This window comes from Chinchilla lanigera, unplaced genomic scaffold, assembly GCF_000276665.1.
Source record: "Chinchilla lanigera isolate Chin_1 unplaced genomic scaffold, ChiLan1.0 scaffold00012, whole genome shotgun sequence".
Classification (NCBI taxonomy): Eukaryota; Metazoa; Chordata; class Mammalia; order Rodentia; family Chinchillidae; genus Chinchilla; species Chinchilla lanigera.
Window position 1 is genome coordinate 12502343 of NW_004955413.1, and position 19659 is coordinate 12522001.

Consider the following 19659-nt stretch of genomic DNA (forward strand, 5'->3'; position numbering starts at 1 on the left):
CCTTCTAGGTGTCTTCCTGACCCCAAAAGAGTTTAAAACATCATATTACAGTGATACACGCATACCCATATTTATAGCAGCACAATTCATAATAGCTAAATATTGAAAGCAGTCCATATGTCTATCAACAGATGAATGGACAAAGCAAACGTGGTATTTACACGTACTGGAGTATTACCGCCAAGCTCAGCCATCACGTCCTCCATGAAGCACACCTCACAAATCTCCCAAATACCTTAAGAAAACTGTCTTTCCTTTGGTACTACTCCGAGGCTTTGCACCTGTCTTTTAATGCTTCCATTGTGAATTTTGGTGGATAGGCGCCTGTCTTCATCATTTGAGATTAAATTCAACAGGGCAGGGACCATGTCTTCCCATCTTACGCTTTTCTCTCAGTATACTCTCCCTAATCCCTAACACCAGAAGCATACACATTACACCTTACATGACTAATTAAGATGACTCCTTCTCATTCTTTGAGTCCCAGATCTAGGGCCACTTCTCTGAAAATTGAACTTAAAAGGATTTCCAGCCCTCCCACAAAGTAACTACCTTATTCTATGTATTTCACAGTCCTTCCCGTTAGTGGACATCATTACTTGTTTATTCTTTGTTTCTCCTGACAGAATGTGAGCACCATGATAGGGAAATCCTTGTTTATCACTGAAGCCTTAGCCCCAGGATAGTAAATAACTCCTTTGTCCTTGGGATCCCCAGCTAAGCACACCCACAGAGAGCCCTACCCGGTGACTTAAGCCCAAATCAATTCCCAAACTAACCACAGCATGAGGAAGGACTTAAACAACTGCCAGAACAATGACAGAAACAGAGCGCAGGAGGCCTCCGTCTACTTGGATGGTTTAGACAAGATCTGCTTACACGCAAGGTCTGTCAAATAACATGCCCCTAGGCAGGCAAGGTCTCTTACTATGCTTTATGAAAGACTCTTTCTGGCTCCCTGGCAAATAGTAAGGACACTGCACTATTTGAACAAGGCAAATGAATATTTGAATTATCTTATGGAGACGGTCTTTCTGTCTTTTATTTTAGTTTACTAGTTCGTATGTGTAGTACACAATGTTTACATTCCTTATCAGAAGTCATTTCATGTACGTAATCCATCTCAATTCCTTTTTCATCCCCTTTCCCTTTCTTCCGATCCCTTTGCCCTGGTCTTGATTTCTTTCTTTCTTTCTTTCTTTTTTTATATACACGTTTGCAGTTCATAATGTTCACATTCCTGTGTGGAGTTGGTACATGTGCATAACACATCCCAATACCTTTTTTTTTTTTTTTTTTGGAGACAGGGTCTCACTGCATAGTACAGGCTGGTCTGGACTCACTATGTGTCCCAGGCTGGCCTCGAACTCACAGCGATCCTCCTACCTCAGCTTCCCCAGTGCTAGGATTACAGGTGTGCACCACCATGCCTGGCATCCCAATTCTTTTTTTTAATCCCCCTATCCCTTCCTCCCTCCCACTTCCCTGTGTCTCTTGATCCTCTTCTCCTCTGAGAAGGATCTATCTCTCCATTTTCTATTACCTATTTTTACTTTGCATTTCTCATATAACAGAGACATTGCGCTGTTTATGCTTGTGTGTCTGCTGAGAGGCTCTTTCACTTGGCTCATTCACGAGTCTGTGTCAGGCCTGGTGAAGGACCTGCAACTTGGGAAGGATCTGGTAGGCTGTTTAGTAGGGTCAGCCTGATAATCATTACAGAACAAAAGTTTCTTGCTCTTTTTAGTCTGGAAATTACAGGAACCTTCATCAATAACATGGAGGGTGACATGTATCAGGGTTTGGACAGGAAACAAATTCGGGGGGACATAAATGTATAACCTTGGTGTTAAAGAGATAATACAGGCTATGTCTTAGTATAAAAGCATCAGCTCAGTTTCTCATTAAAAAATACTATTATTTAGTCCACATTCTTGACTCTTTCACAGTTCACACACAATTCATTGGCATGGTTTTTTTCAGCTTTTCCTTCAAAACATATCTGGAAACTGACACCTCCCACCACCTTCCCCGTTACTTTCCTGATCTCAATTTCTACTGTCCCTTCTGTGGATTATCAATATCCTCCTAACTGTGTTCCTGGGTTCCCTTAGATCATTGCACTTGTTTGCTGAAAACTCTCCGGTTGGCTTCTGTCTCTCTAACAGCCACAGTCCTCACAACGGTCACAAAGGTCCCCACAGTCCAGGGGTTGCTCTCACTTCTGCTCTCACCTCCTACCAGTCTTCATCATCTACTCCATCACCGGTGCCCTCCTTGCCTCGGTGTTCCCCTGGAGTGTTCTTAATGCAAATATCATCTGGCTTACTCCTTTATTTCCTTAAGATTTCGCTGAAATGGGATTTTATCAATGGCAGCCCTACACCCGTTATTTTTTCCCATTGCTGTTATTCCCATATTCCATAACATATATATATTATTTGATTATTTACTGTCTCTCTGTCTCTAGTAAAATGAATGCAGAAAGTTTGTTCACTTCTGTATTTGCCATCTCTAAAACACTGCCTGGAACACTGGCATTCAATAAATAATTTGTAATGCATTATAATTGCATATTTCTCTGATTCCTCTGCCAGGCTTTAGGTAAAGGCCGTATTTTATCATCTATCCTTGTGCTCCACTGATGTGCTTCAAATGAATTAATTAAAGTGTTTTGAAAAGAAATCTATAGTTCCATTTTTTATTTTAAGATTCATGCTATATTCACATCAAGTAGCAATTAATGCCACAGATGGTGTTATTTTTAAGTTTATTTGAGTAGATGACAAAAATAATTACAATCAAATATTCATGTTACATATTGACTTCTAATCTTCTTATCTTAAAATTAGAATTATGCTCTGAAAAGAACTAACAGACTGGAGCTGACACTTAATTCTCTAGATATTGAACCCATATTTTTTTAGCTGGCTGTAAACCTTAGTTTTCTCGCTCTCTCTTTTTATTTTTCCCATTTCTACATACAGAGAATAAAGAGGAACATTCACCCTCCCAGGACAGCATAGCACACAGAAGGGAGTAGGCCTGCACTCTAAGAGGATTAAGCACACAAAGAAGATAATTAACTTGCTGAGGTCCCATAGAAAATTGTGCAATAGAAAGACTAGTATTTGGACTTTCTGTTATCCTGAAAAACACTGACTAATCCAACAACTACAGATTCATGCTTCAGAGTTCACTTGTAGCTCTCAGTGTTAACAAATTAAAACTGTTCAGCCCTACACATAACACAATGAAAATAAATGCCATAATTTACAGAAGTGATTTGTTCTTAAATATAGCCAATCATTGAGTTTAAGACCACAGCACACTGAATTTTTTGTTGCCATCTTTAAAATCATTCACTACTGCAATAAAACTCTAAGTAACAAAATTTCAGTGGGAAAATAATGGTAATCCAGACACACTAGAGTTACTTCTTTACTATAAATATGAGTATAAAAATTAAAAACGGGGGTGTGGTAGAGTGTATGTTTAGCTGTGAAGTCCTGGGTTCAATCTCTAGCACAAAAAGAAAAGAAAAGAAAAACAAAAAGGAACACTGAAAAGAAAGAAAGAAAAATCCTAAAGATTTGGGATTTTGGGGGGTGGGGATTTAGCTCAGTGGCACAGCGCCTGACCGGCAAGCATAAGGTCATGAGTTCAATCCCTGGTACCAGAAAAAAACAACAACAACAAAAAAAAGAAAACGAAAAAGATTTGGGTTTTTTTAGTTACTTATTGGACACTTACCTTAGGTGAAGAAATTATAAGTGATTTTAGCTTTTTCCTTTGAGATTTTAGAATGTTCTAAAAGTTCTATAAAGAACAGGGGTTTTGTATCAGAAAAAAATTATTAAAATTAGCATGTGGTTATATATTTTCTCTAATCTGTAGTAATTACTATAGATTGTAATATTTAACCCTAAAATTTAGACATTAGAAATATATCTCACAAGTTCAAAAGCAAAAGTTTCAGTTAATCTGGCAGAGAAACAGCTCTGAATCTACCAGATTTTGCTCATTTCCAAGTACTGTTTATTGGAAATTGGAAATGTAACACGAGGCAGATATAACATTACCCAATGAAAGAGTAACATGAAGAGGAATCATCTTCCACAAGCAATCAGACTTTGGAGAGAAAGGAACAGAGAAAAAGCAAACACTCCTAGAAAGGATCTGAGATATCTTTGATGCCTAGGTTGCACTAAATGCAAAGAAAGATGGAAAACAGCAGTAGTGACTTTTAAAAATTTTTCCAAAGGATCTATCATCTTCTAAAACTTTAGGGATATTCATTAATATCTCCAAATACATTATTTCAAACACGTTTTAGAAACACTTTCACACAGATACCTGCCTTCAGGACATTTTTCACATGAATATCTCCTACCACCCTCTGACCTTGGAAAGTTTGGTTTAAGTTGACTCCCTCAAATGTCAATCTTGGGTCTCTTGCCAGTGCGGTAATTATGTATAGGTAGAGGACAGTAGTCTCCTAAGATTTGAATAACACCTAGCTGGCTAGACTAAGTAATAATTACCATCACTATCCTGTGCAAGCCTCGAGCTCTAAATCAAAAATAAAAGCAAAAGGAAATTCAATTTCCTGCCCTCTTTTAAGTGGTGCTTGGTGCTACCTGGAATAGAACTGAGATGATATTAGTAAACAATAAGAAAATTGATGGGAATTCTAGATAATTTAAAGCTGGAATTTTCTTCATGTGTACTAGAATATCTTCTAAATATAAACAATGTATTATAATTTGTTAGTTGAAAAATAAAAATTTATGAATTATGCACAATCCTTACCAATTTATAAATGTGTGATGCATGTGAAGACATTGCCATCTGGTGGCTTAAGGAAAAAATACATTTCTTTGTAGGGTGGGATAAAAATTGGTCTAAACACATTAAGGTTCCTTACTATGCTATTAATTAACCAAACACTTCTATTTCAACTCAGGAACCAAGCAAATTCGGATATAGAAGGATATATGGCTTTTAATGTGATAATAATTATTCAACTAAGATTTTTTCCATTTAGATGGTAGAACATTTCTAAACTATGTAAAAATATAGAAAAGAAAAAATCTATAATGCCACTACCTACAGACAGGCACAGTTAACATTTTAATGAATTTTCTTCATCTTTTCCTATGCATTCAGATTTTTTTCCCATAATTGACATTATAGAAAGCATTCAATTTTAAGTAGTGACTGAAAAGCATTAACACTAGTATATTTTTCATATATCACTCTAGTTTGCTATAGTTTGGATTTTTTTTTCCTACTCAGGAGGGAATAAAATATGTGTCTCCATGAATATCTGATAATTCCTTTTATCCAGGAAATTGCAAGTGCTCATTGTTGTTGAAAGATGCAGCTAGAAATTTATAGCTCAGTGAGATTGGTTGGGAGAATAATTCACAAGAGTTGGAGAGGTATGTGAAGCCGTAATCAAGAAGAGCAGTGGGCGCTCTCAGAGCTACTCTGTTGATGTGGGTAATCATCAAGGAAATTCGGGTGATAGATTGATATTATTGGATTTACACAAACCCAAAACTATAACAAAATAATTTGATACTAATATAGAGGACAGACTGAGATAACAGCTGTCAAGACTGCCTGAACTTTAGAACCACCTATAGACCTATAAAAATGCTAATCGCCTAACCCCAGTGCAGATTCCAGTACAAACCAATGATCAAAATCCCTGAGCATAAGATATTTCTTTTTTTTTTGGTCTTTTTTGAGACAGGGTCTCACTTGCTATGCAATTCAGGCTGGCCTTGAGCTCACTTTGTAGCCCAGGCTGCCCTCGAACTCACAACGATCCTCCTGCCTCAGCCTCCCAAGTGCTGGGATTATAGGCATGTGCCAACATGCCTGGCAATAAGATATTTCTAAAATTTTCTCAGATGATACTCTTATTTCAAACGTGGGGTGAGAATCCCCAGACTATATAGAGAGACATGAAACTTGCGACAGATGTGCATATAGAAAGATATTGTGTTAGATCATGTAAAAAATGCTATTTTTCTGAACTGGATTAGTGACAGAGTATGTGGAGAAGTTATGCAAATAGGTTTAATCAACACAAGTTGATAATTAATTGGACACAAGAAAAGGATCAAGGATTATCCTCTAATAGTGCCTTAGAAAATAGTGGTAAAAGACAGCTCTTCGATTATGTGTGTGGGAGGCGGGGCATGTGTGTTCATTAAGAAGCTACGGTTTTCCTTTAGATCCATCATTCATGGTACAAACACAGTTGGATATGTTTTCTATTTGCCCTCTTGTAAGCCTTTGTACCAGATTTTGTGCTTGAACTCCACCCTATCCTTCTATTCTCCCTTGTATGATGTTGGCTGGAACTCTGCAAACCACTTCTTTTGCTTCATCAAATGAGTTCATGCTGGTATCTTCCAGCCGGAAGTGCAAGAGCAGGAGGATGAAGAGGAGGCAAGGGATTGGTCCTTTCAATTGGCTTCCTGATGGCTTCTTATTTTCTTACAGTTCTGTGGAAAACCACTCTGGCCATACTTTTTCACCTCTGTGGCAGTGGTATCTTTATGTAGCAGCAACTGAATCCCGTTTCCAGGGTTTCAACACCTTTAGAAGCAACTTCATCACCACCCACTCACTCTCACTCTCACCCTACCCTGAGACACACATAGACTAGGGTCACCTATCTAGGGCCTGCTCTTCAGAGGTCTGGGTTTCAGCATCCCAGACCCTTTCTCTAAGTATCTAAATAACATTCTCTCTTTATTTCTTTAGTTTGCTCAGACCTGTGGGAGGTACCTGATTCCTGAAGTTGTTATTTCCATGATTCCTTTGAGTTTTCTCTCGCTCTTCCCCCTCCCCCATCTCCCTCTTCCTCTCCCTCTTTGTCTCTCTCCACTGAGCTACAATTTAAGTGGTTGTGTTTACAGAACAATTAAATATATATTCCCAACTAGTGCAAAGTAGAAGACCCTCAGTGTCATGACTCCATCTGATTCTCTTTCCCTCCCTCCTCTCTCCTTCCTGCCCTCTCTCCTCTCTCTGTATCTCTTTCTCAGTCACAAAACCATTGTTATAGTTTAGATCTAAAATGTCCCCTAAATGGACCTTAGGGATTGATATTCTAAATAGGTATCAATCACCTTGAAAAAACCAAGAAGTGTCAGTAACCCAGCCCTGTACAGGATAAGCCCCTGTTCTGTATTCATGTCCACTTGCTATGTGACTCACTTCCCTATTTGATCCCAATTTAATCAATTTTACCTGAACAATTATACTTGTAATCTTATTGGCTGATCATAGTTTTGTCCCACCTCATGTCCACCTAGTGAGTTCTTATGTTTTCCACCTTGGACCTGCCTCATCTTGTGCTTTTGTTCCATAAAAATCCCCAAAAGAGGCACATTGCTGGGCAGCCTACTTGGGTCCCCTTCTGTCCCTCTCTCAGACAGAAGCATTCTTTCCCTCAATAAATATTTTCTGCTCTTAACAAAAATAAATAAAAACATAAAATGTCCCCCAGAAGCATCAAGACACGTGTCCAGAAGTTTGTGATTGGCTCATGGGTTGGTAACCTATGGTGGATTAATGCACTGAAAAGTTCACAGCTGAATGTGCTGCTAGGAGGTGAGGTCTGGTGAGAAGAGGAGGGTCACTGGGCATGTGACCTGCAAGGGTGCCTCTCCTTCCCCAGCACCTCCCTTCTGTCTCTGCTTCCTGGCTGCCATGAGGTGAGCAGCTTTCCTCCACCAGTCCCTGCCACCAGGCCCCTCCTACTTTGGATCCAGTCAACTGTGGACTGAATCCTCTAACAACTAAGGGCCAAAATAAGCCTCTATTCCTTTCAGTTGTGGATGTCAGTGATGTGACATCCATATCCAGTGTCCAGTGATGGGAAAGTGACCAAGACAACAACAAAAGCTGGTCTTTTCATCCAAAACACTCCAGTAGAAGCAGTACCAAAAATGTATCCACAGTAGGTCTCTATCTCCTCTTCACTTGCTATGTACTCTGTGGGATTCCCTCCCAGCAAAAGCAGTTTATTTCCTGCCAGTATCAAAAAACTAATATTCATTCTTCTAGCTAAAGTCATAAGGATACAAGCAAAATGAAGCACAATAAAAGAGAGAGGAGACTGACAGAGAAATTAGGGAAATAAACTTTCACAGTAGCATGCAAAAAAAATGAAACACCTAGGAATAAATCTAATAAAGGATGGAAAAGACCTCCACATTTAAAACTACAGAACTCTGAAAAAGGACATTGAGGAGGATATCAGAAAATGGAAAAATTATCCTTGCTCTTGGGTAGGAAGAACCAATATAGTGAAAATGGCCATACTTCCAAAACTGTTATACAGATTTATTGCAATTCCATTCAAAATATCAACAGCATATCTCACAGAATTAGAGAAAAGGATCCCTAAATTCATTTGGAATCAGAAGAGACCTAGAATAGTGAAGACAATTCTGCACAAAAAAGTCAAGGTAGGGGACATCACAATCCGTGAACTGAAATTATAATATAAAGTTACTGTGATTAAAAAAAAAAAAAAACAGCGTGGTACTAGCAAAAACAAAACAAAACATAGACCCAAGGACAGTGGAAGAGATTAGAAGATGCAGAAACAACTCCAGGCATATTCAGCACCTTCCCTTTGATAAAGGAGCCAAACATGTTCACTGGAGGAAAGATAGCCTCTTTAATAAATGGTGCTGGAAAACTGGCTCTGCACATGCTGAAGATTAAAATTGGATCCATATCTTCCACCATGCATGAAACTAAATTCAAAATGGATCAAAGACTTCAATATTAAGACAAAAACATTAAATCTGCTAGAAGATAGATGAGGTGGAATATCTGGGGACATTGGTGTGAGCAGGGATTTTATGGGTAGGACCCTGAGTGCACGAAATGATCACAGGGAGTCGACAACTGGGGTCTCATCTCATGAAAGGGCTTTTGCATGGCAGGAAAGGCCACTGTCAGAGTGAAGAGACAGTCCACAATGTGGGAGGAAATGTTTGCCAGCTGTTCCTCAGACAAAGGATTACTATGGAGAACATGTGGGGAATTCAAAGATATGGGGCCTCCCAAGTTTAGGAACCCGGTCCAAGAATGGGCAGCTGGATGGGGGCATGGTTCTCAGATGGAAAAATGCAGATGGCAAATGAACCTAAGAGGGGTTGTTCATCATCACTGGTCATTTGAGGGATGCAGGTTGGAACAGCGCTGAGATTTCATCTCACCCTGGAGAGAATGGCTATTTTCAAGAGATCACGGATGGCGATTGCTTAGGGGTGGGGTGCTGCGAGGAGGGGAAGCCCTTCTCCACTGTTGGTGGAAGTGTATACTGATGCAGCCACTGTGGATGTCAGTGTGGGAATTTCTCAAAGGACTGAGACTGGAGTTCCCCTTTGACCCAGCTGTTCTCCTGCTGGGTGCTTTCCAAGAAAGAGTTGGAAACATCATGTTACAGTGATGCGTGTGCATCCATGTTTGTAGCAGCACAATCTGTGGCAGCTGGATCTTGAGGGTACCCCAGGAGCCCATTGGCTGAGGAGTGGATAGAAAAGATGTAGTCTTTTTATACAATGGAGTACTATTCAGCCATAAAGGATAAACTGGAGACTTTTACAGGTAAATGGGTGCAACTCAAGACCATGCTCCTAAGTGAAATAAATCAGACTCATATGTGCAAATATCATACTGTCTCCTTGGTGTGAAAAACTGAAAGAGTAAATAAGATCCAAAATGTACAATAGATATTGTGAAATGGGAAGAAACTGTTCAAAAGGAAAAAGAAACTGGGACGGGGGAAGGAGAAAAGAAGGAATAGAAAAGCCAAAAAAAATACATATATGTATGACAGTTAAGATACTTATACTACTAATTTCTCTTAATTCATTGGAAAGAAAGGTTTGTACTAATATTGTTTGGCCAGTTCAATACCTATATCTTATACTCTGAGTAACTAATTTAAAGATAACAATATACAGTGTATTAACCATTGTTACTCTATTATCTTGTTTTGAAATTTTGTTTTATTTTTTCTATTTAAAATAATTTTTTAAAATAGAATAAAACAAAAAGTAAAACAAAAAGAATATACATATACTGTTCTTCCACAAGTAACAGACTAAATTAATAGAACTGGAACCATTTAAAAGTAACTGATATGGGATCTTTGCATTGAAAGTTGTATAGTTTTTAAAGAAAGGAAATCAATTCAAAATATAGATAATTATTTAAAAAAATAAATGAAAAGTAAAGACAAAAATGTTATCATGTTAATATCATCCCTTAGTGATTGCAGACTGATCAGGTTCACAATCTCCCAAACAAGTGGACGGCAATGGCTAAATAAAACAGGCGAATGAAATGATTTCAGGGCTCCAAGAGGATCAAAACCCCCAAACGGAATTCAAGATTCCCTGGGGGGTAAGACAAAGAACTGTGGGTGGCCCACTGTTCTGGTTCATACACTGTGTCAACCTGGGGAGTCTAGAGCTTTGGCTAAATGACTCAGCAGTTCTGCTTCTTGGGGTAAAAAGGAGGCACCCTTACCCTTCTGGGATGTTGTTTATTGTGTTAATTTGAGAAGTTTAGAAGGTTAACTATGTGACCCAGAAGGGAGCCAGGGGGCTTACTTTGTATTCATCCTAAGCCTGCGCAAGAGGAACGCATGCAGAGGGTGTGGGTGTAGAGGACCACCCCCAACCCCCCAGAACAGGTAGACTGCATAGAAAAAGGAATTGAGGAAGGACTGGCTGCTGGTTCTTTGGAGGAGCTCCAGTGTTCACCTTCAGCTTGGTGGTCTCCCGGCTTCTGGTGCAGACTGTTGGGCTTCCGTCTAGAACTCTTCGGCCTTCTGGTGTTGGCTCTCCGGCCTTCATCGTAGATTCTTCAGTATTCTGTTGCAGACCCATCTGCCTTTTGATACAGACTTGCATAGGCACTGTATTGAGCTCCAGGCCCTGGGCTGGGCTCTTCAATCTCCAGCGTGCAGACACCCTCCGCACGTGTCCTCATCCAACTCTGTAGCTGACCATTGTAAGCCAAACTTGTAATCTCTTGTACACTGGTTTGTCTTGTATTATATCTGTTCCTCTAGTAAACCCTGGCTGATACACCCACATTTACAACTTATCAGAATAAGGGCAGGGAACACTGAAGAAAGGAGGAAATCTGTCTTAAATCGCAGGGCCTTGGGAGTCCTTATACGGACTTCTCTAAGTAACACATTATATTAATTCAGAGAACTATTATATCTCCAGGAAGGCCTTCACCACAGGAGTGAGATGCCTGCAGTTACAGTCTTTGTCTAGGTAACTGAGGTTGAAGCCGGGTGTCCTTAGCTATGGTCTTGCTTTGTCCTTTGAAGCACCATGGCTACACCAGCCATTACAGGCTGCCCATCTCCAGACAAGGGGCCTAGGCCTTGGGTAGACTTACAAGTAAACATGAAAAGCCAATTGGTTAATATAAGTCCTGCCCAGAGCCACTTTGTAGTGGTTCTCTATCACCTTGTCACTTGCATTTGTCACTTGCACTCTTCATGTCTGCTCTCCAGAGAATTTAAATAGACACATCTTACGAGTTTTTAATTCAGTTATTGTATATATTTGTTTCATAATTTCAATTTGATTTCTTTTAGTAATTTCTATTGCTCTATAGAGATTTTCCTTTGTTGCATTCATTGTATGCTTATTTCTCTTAAGGCCTTAAGCATGGATATAAAAGATATTTTAAATAGCCATATCTGTTAATTCAGTACCTAGGCTATCTCTGGGAAATTTTGTATTGATTGTCTTTTTATTCCATATTCTTATTTTTCTGTTGTTTAACATGACTGGCAATTTCAGATTTTACCCTGGACATACATTTAGAGATTTGGAAGTCTGTTATGCTGTTATTAAAAGCACATATTTTCAGGGCTGGGGATTTAGCTCAGTGGCAAAGTGCTGGCCTGGTAAGCACAAGGTCATGAGTATGATTCCTGGTACCGGAAGAAAAGATAAAGGTACATATTTTCAGGAGTCAGAAAAAAGGGAGTAGACTTATTTTATTTATTTTAAATTGTATTTTCTTTTCTTTTCTTTTTTGAGACAGGGCCTCAGTAGGTAGTTCAGGCTGGCCTGGACTCACTATGTAGCCTAGGCTAAGCCTGAACTTATAGCGATCCTCCAGCCTCAGCCTCTTGAGTGCTGGGATTATAAGTGTGCACCACCATATCCTGCTAAATTTTATTTTTGACACAATAATTGCACATATTTATGGGAAACTATGGTATTTCAATATATGTAAGCATGTGTGATGATCAAATCAAGTAATTAGCATATCTCCCACTGCATCGGAATAGGTGTGGTTTGAGTGCCCCTCCAGGATGCATTGTCATTGAGGGTTTTGACAATGGGGTAATGGTGTAGCAGAAAAAGCAATATCAGTTCAAATGGAAGACCCTTTGCACTGAGGGGTTAGAAGGCAACTTTTATTGCTGTAGTGGGCTGGGGAGCCCAGAGGTTCAAATCACCAGCCCAGAGTCAGGTTTGACTTCAGTTTAAATATACTTTGTGAGCGGGAAGTACAAAGTTGCTAGGAGGTTATTACATGATTGGTTACATGGAATACAAGAATTATGTCATATATTTCCAGACAGGTTTGTACAGGGCCATTCTGGGAGGGAGGGGTTTTGGGAAGAGTATGTAGAGCTGAAAGTGTCTGTAACTGGGACAATCTTTCCCCAAAACGTGATGGCCTTGAAGCCCTTGAAGCAAGTTGGAATCACTGCATATTTTTAAAACACAAGCCAGACACAGTCAGTTTGACCCACACATTGTAAAGGGGGAACATCTGGGCCTAGACAGTCAAGACTAGCTATGTGACAGGCAGCATGAGCAAAGTCACAGGCTATGAACTGATTTCTAACTTCTGTTATAATATGCCTACAAGTCTGCTATTCTATAAGTATGCCTTAACAATGGTAGAACCTGTAAGAGGTGGTCAGGGGTCACTGGGTCACCACCTTCCAAGGTGATGGCAGGGTTCCAGTCATTCTGGTATCTTGCTTGTCGCGGAAACTACACATACACACACACACACACACACACACACTACGCACACTTTGACTATGATACTTAGCTAAAGAATGGCCAGTTCACTAAGGGACCAATAAAGCAGCTATTTTGGATTTCACAGATATTTGATTCTAGTTTGGTTTCTTTTTTGTTTCTTCATTAAATATAATGTTGGTTTTTAACCAAATTTACCAAATGACCATAATATTAACAACTTAAGGCATCATGAATTTGTTACTCCACAGTTTCTGTGTGTCAGGAATCTAGGATGTTTTAGCTGGAACTTCTGCTTTGTGTCCTACAAGGCTGAAATTAGGGATTGGCTGACTGTGTCCTCATTGAGAGGCTCAACTAGGAAAATACCCGTCTCCAACCCTTTTGGCTCTCCTTCAGGTTGTTGGGGGGATGCATTTTCCTTTCCCCGTTTTTTTTTTTTTTTTCTTGCTGGTTCAGCTGGGTGTGGGGGTGTGCTCTCAGCTCTTAGCAGATGCTTTTGGGCCCTTGCCATGTGAACCCTTCCCATAACATAGTGGTTCGCTTCTTCACGGCCAGCAGAGGAATTTCTCCCTCAGCTAACCTGAAGCCTTATATGTAAGGCTCATGGGAATGACTTCCTGACACCTTTGTCAAATAATGTAACTGCATCAAAGCAGTGACTACCTCATAATACTCACAACTTCCACCCAAAGGGAGTGTAGATTGTACAGGACATGCCCATCAGCAGACTGCAATGTTGAGGTCTATTTTAGAATTATGCCTCCAGCAAACATTAAGTAAATGTTAAAGAAGATTTATAGTAATGACTGGGGTATAGTAAAAAACATTGCAATAAACAGGCTGAGCATCTGCTATTCATTTTTTTAAAAATGCTCACAATGAAAAGGTAAATAAATAGGGGGGAATGTCATTGGAAAATTTGAAGCTTCACATATTTTTCCCATTCTCTTTCCTTAAATCTTCAGTCCTATTCCTATTCATCATTCTTTGCTTTTCTTCACAATTTTGTCCCATACATCTAAATCTCTACACAACATATGGTTTGTTTTGAAGAGTATTTTTAACTTTAGAGAAATAAAATTATATGTATGAAATAAAATTATATTATATAGGGATCTGGGATTTAACCAAGTTGTTGCATTTTTATTTCTCTTTAGTATTCCATTATATCATTATACTGTTATTTACATTCTGTCGTAGCATGGATGCACATTTCTGTTCTAATTTGTGGCTATTTCAAACACTCCTGCCATGGACTTTCTTTTACATGTCTCCTTATATAGCAGTACTTCGGTTCATGAGCTTAATTTTTTTTATGATTTTGGGAAAGATGGCTGCATTTGGGTGGGAAGATGGCTATGTTTGTCACTCAGTGTGGAGTCTGTGAAAAGAAGCAAAATTTTGCTGAATGCTTTTGTTTGCAAACTGAATTGTTTAAAAACATGGTAGTACTGTAATACATGAGAAGGTTTCGATAGAGTATATGCCCAGGAGTGAAATTTATGTGTTATGAGACGTTTATATATACATTTTCAATGAACCTAAATATTGCCCAGCTAGTTTCTGAAATTATTATCTGCAGCTTCATTATACCCGTGCTCCACCTCCTTGCCAATATTAAGAATTGTGTCATTTTAAATGCCTCCCCTTAGTAAATGTGACATAGTACTTCACGTGTATTTTATTTTACATGGCTCTGATTACTGCTGGGTTGGACTCTTTTTCCCTGTTTTTTTATTGTGTTATCTGTCTTCTTAATCATGCGTAGGAATCCCCTCTATATTTTGCCCAGTGTGTTTTTCAGTAACATGTGCTGCGAGAATTTGTTTCCTCCTCTCACCATTTCTCAGTGGAATTTCTTGACTGTAGTCAGTTAACCATTTTTTAGGCTTTGCACACTTCGCTCATTTTATCAAACACTTCTTTATTTGAAGGTCATGTTCCACATACTTTATGCTTTTGTCTTCAAATTATGATGTACTTTATACTTCATTCAATGTGCATGAGTTGAGGCAGACATCTAATTTCATTCATCTTCACATGGACAACCTGTTTGTCCAGCACTATTTGCTGAAATTATTCTTTCCCCACTGAGCTACACTGAAACTTTGTTATTAATTAGATTTCTTTACATATGAATTATTTATTCTGTTGTTTTGTATTTGTTCATTCCTGTGCCCTTATGGAAATATGTGTTATAATTTTAGTATATGTTTGATACCTAGTTGGAAAAGTCCTTCCATTTGGTTTTTCATCTGGAGTGCCTTAGCTATTTTTGGCCTTTTGCTCTTCCATATCACTATGAAAAATTTTATTCAGAAAAATGGGGGCTCTTTTGGAATCATATGAAATCTGCTAGTCAATTTGGGGATATAGTGGTTTCCTTGGTCTGCCCTAATACCACAGAAAGGATTATTTAAACAACAGAAATTTGCTTTCTTACAGTTCAAGAGGCTGAGGTCCAAGCCCTTGATGTCAGCAGTTTGATTTCTTCTAGGGCAGTGGTGGTAAACCAATGTGCTGCCTGTTGCAGTGGGCTCTTTGTATTGTTGAGAGCTCTAAAAGGTTCCCATCCCTGCTCTAAGGCTTCTTTCCTTGGTTTGTAGGTGGCTGCCTCCTGACTGCCCCGCCTGGTATGCCTTGTTCTGGGTTGGGTGTCCTAAACTCTTCTCTTCAGAACAATTGTCACATTGGATTAAGGCCCATAGTACCTATGTTATGCTGAGTGCCTCTTCAAATGTGCTGTCTCTAAATACAACCATATTCTAAGGGAGTGGAGATTAGGATTTCAACGTTAAATTTGGAGGTGGGGGTTGGGTGAGGACATAACTCAGCCTATAACGGGAGAACTGACATTTTTCTAGCATTGAATCTTCCCAATCCATGAACAGTATAACCTTTTCCTCTTATTTTTCATATTCTTTAATTCCTTTTAACAAAGTTTATCACTCTTCATCGAGATCTTAAACATTATGTTGAAGATTCTGTATCGATTTCACTATTTTCCCTTTCTTCCTTTCTGCACTGTGGCTCATGTCCTAGAAGGCTGGCATCTATAGACTCCATCCAAGGGCTTTCATGCCTTCACTCTCTGAATAAGCTTGATCAATGTAAACTTGGGTAAGAGACTGAAGCAGATACTTGTTCCCCAACATCCTCCTTACCAGGCTGGTGATGGTAGACAGGTGCTGTGTTCCTCCACCAATTATACAGCTCTTGTCCTGTAGCCTTCTCTTGCAGTGATGGTGCTTTCTGTGAATTCAGGTTCAGATGCACATCCTTCCTAGTTGCCTATTCATATACATGGTTAGTGTTATGGTTGATACATTATGTTGAGTTGAATAGTCAAGAAGCTTAACTAAATAACAGCAGTTCTACATCCTGGGATGAAAAGGACATGCCCTCCTTGCTGTAGGATGTTTTTCTTGTGTCAACTTGAGAAGTTAGAAGGTTAACTATGTGACTCAGCAGGAAGCCAGGGTCCTTGCTTTGTATTCATCCTGAGCCTGTGCAAGAGGAGGGCCTAGAGATGGGGTGGGTATAAAGGACCACCTCTGCTCAGGGTGGGTGGCCTGCATACAATATAAGGAGGCCCCCTTATACTCTTGCTGCTTTTGCTGCCCTCTACCACTTTGAAGTGCTGCCCCTATGCCATGCCACCCTGCCTCGGAGCCAACTGATTATAGACTGAAACCTCTATAAACTGTAAGCTAAATAAACCTTTCCTTCCTTAATTTTAGGTGTTGGGTATTTTGTCTCAGCAATGAGAAAAAAATAACTAAGACAAAATTTGGTACCGGAAAGTGGGGTCCTTGCTGTCACTATACCTGACCATGTGGTTCAAGAGCCTTTGGAAATGGCTTTGAGGGAAGTGTTTACAAAGGTTTGGAGATTTTGCCTGAAAGAGAAGTGCTATAGTACCTTCAGCAGATCCATATGGCAGATTCTGATCAGAGCTCAGAAAACCAGAACACTGATAGAAATCCTGCCAGTAAAGACCAGGTTCATGGGGTTTCTGCTGGAAAGGACTGCATTGGTGTTGGACTCCAAATGATGTATTATGGCTTGGCAGAAAGTTTGTCTGCATTTTGCTTGTGTCCAGAGTCTTTATCTGAGACTAAGATTAAGGGTGGCAGACTGATTAACCTGGCAGAAGAAATTTCAAGGTAGTTGAATGTTGAGGCTGTGGCATGGCTATTGTTGGGGGCTTTTAACCAGATTTATGCTGAGTATCAAGAGCAAAGAGTCCAGCAGGATGATTTAAAATGTTGCGAGTTTGGCCAGAAAGAAGGTTCCAGTAAAGCCGTAGAGTATAAAGATAGAGCAGAGGAGATCTTGATTGCTGAGGTGGAACAAGAGAATTGAAAAGATGGCCTGAGGGCATCATTAGGAGGAGCAAATCTCTACCCTTTGTAGCCTCAACACTGCAAAGGTGAAAGACTTTACTTTGAGAAGAAAGCCACAGACTGCATGTTCCAGAATGGCAGTGGCAGCTCTACCAGGTTCTAGAATGGCGACAGCATAGAAAATTTGTTCATCAGAGTCAGATTCAGAGTGCTCAGTGATTCGGGTACTCAACCCCTACAACCAGAAAAGAAGAAAGCCTGGCTACTGCTCCATCTGGCAGCAGATCTTGGCATCATCCATGTGGTGGTGGCTTTAGGTGCATGCAGAATGCAAGAGTTCTGAAGTTTAAAAGGCTTCCATCTCGATTTCAGAAGGCCTGGGAGGTCAGGCAGTGTGCCACTGAGAGGGCACTGTGTAAAGCTGTGAGTGAAAAGCCAAACATGCAGGGGAGACCCCAAAAGTTTAAAAAACCCAAACGTGGATTGTCTACAAAAAGCTTCAAGGAGAGAGCAAAGTGGGCCTAAGAAAGAGGCCATGGGAGCTGTAACCACCAGAAGTGTCCAGGGATGAAGTCATGCAAGCCCTTTGGAGCTCACAATGTGCCACAGATTGCTTCAGATGCTGGACATGGAACTACAGGACTTAATGTTGCCCTGCTGGATTTTGGAATTTTAGACTTGCTTTGGTCTGTCCCATTTCTTTGTATTCTCTTGTTTATAACTATTGGAACAAAAATGCTTATTTGGTGCCATTAAATGTTGGAAGTGTTTAATTTTTCATTCGTACAGGGGCTCACAGCTAAGAGTTTGCTTTACATCTCAGAGGAGACTTAGGACTTGGGCTTTTCAGCAATGCTAAAACTGTTAGAACTTTGGCAATGCTTAGAGATGGACTAAACACCTCTGCATAAAGGAATTTGCATGAGTCTTTGGGGGGCCAGGGACAAAATGTTATGGTTCTAATGTGAGATAATGTTAGTAGACTTGATACTGGTCCTTAGGGATTGTAAAACCTGTGTTATAATGTTCAAGTTGTAAAATGATAAGAATAATGTCTTTGTATTGGGGAAACTGGTTTAAAGAAATGTATCTGGTTGCCAGGTTGAAGAGGGGTGGATTGTTACGGTTGATACATTGTATCAACTTGAGGAGTCTAAAAGCTTAACTAAATAAGTCAGCAGTTCTATATTCTGCGGTAAAAAGGACCCACCATTCTGCTCCAGGATGTTGTTCATTGTGTCAACTTGAACCGTTTAAAAGGTTAACTATGTGACTCAGCAGGAAGCCAGGGTCCTTACTTTGTGTTCATCCTGAGCCTGTGCAAGAGGAGGGCCTGGAGATGGGGTGGGTGTAAAGGACCACCTCCACTCAGGGAGGGTGGCCTGCATACAATATAAGGAGGGAAAAGAGGCTTGCTTCCCCACCTTGTGCTCTTGCTGCTTTTGCTGTCTTCTGCCACTTTGAAGTGCTGCCCCTGTGCCATGCTACCGTGCCTTGGAGCCAGCTGATTATAGACTGAAACCTCTACAAACTGTAAGCTAAATAAACATTTCCTTCCTTAATTTCGGGTTTTGGGTAATTTGTCCCAGCAATGAAAAAAAGTAATTAAAACAATTCATATCCCATTTCCTCTGTGGTGTTCTTAATTCTTCCTTGTTGGTTGCTTTTGTTTCTATGACACATTAGTAAAAGATGTGTACATTAAACTGTCTTCAGTTTCTACATTTAAGTGTTCCAGTCTTTTCCTGCTAGGAAACGTATTTTGTCATGTACTTATTGTCGTAACTCTTGATGCTCTTGTATATGGCTTTCCCCCTCCATACTAAGGATTAAACCTAGGTTCCTCCTTGCCTTTTTACTGAGCTACATCCCTACACCGTCAAACAAAATTTTTTTTCAGAGAATGTCTTGCTATGTAGCCAGGGATGGCCTTAAACCTGTGGTCCTCTCGTCTCAGTTTCCAGAGTAGTTGAGATTACAGGTGTGCCTGGATGGCATATTTTAAAATTCCATTTTCTTGTAGCTCAATCCTAGAGCATATATTTTGCATGCATGAGGCCCTAGATTCAATCATCAAAAATGCCCCAAATTCCACTTTTTGTTTCTTGGTAATTTACAGAAATGCTTTCACTTTTAAAAATCCAGTAACTTTAGTAAACTCTCATGATTCTAATAATTTGTATTATTTATATATAATATAAATATTATATATTCTAATATAATTATATATT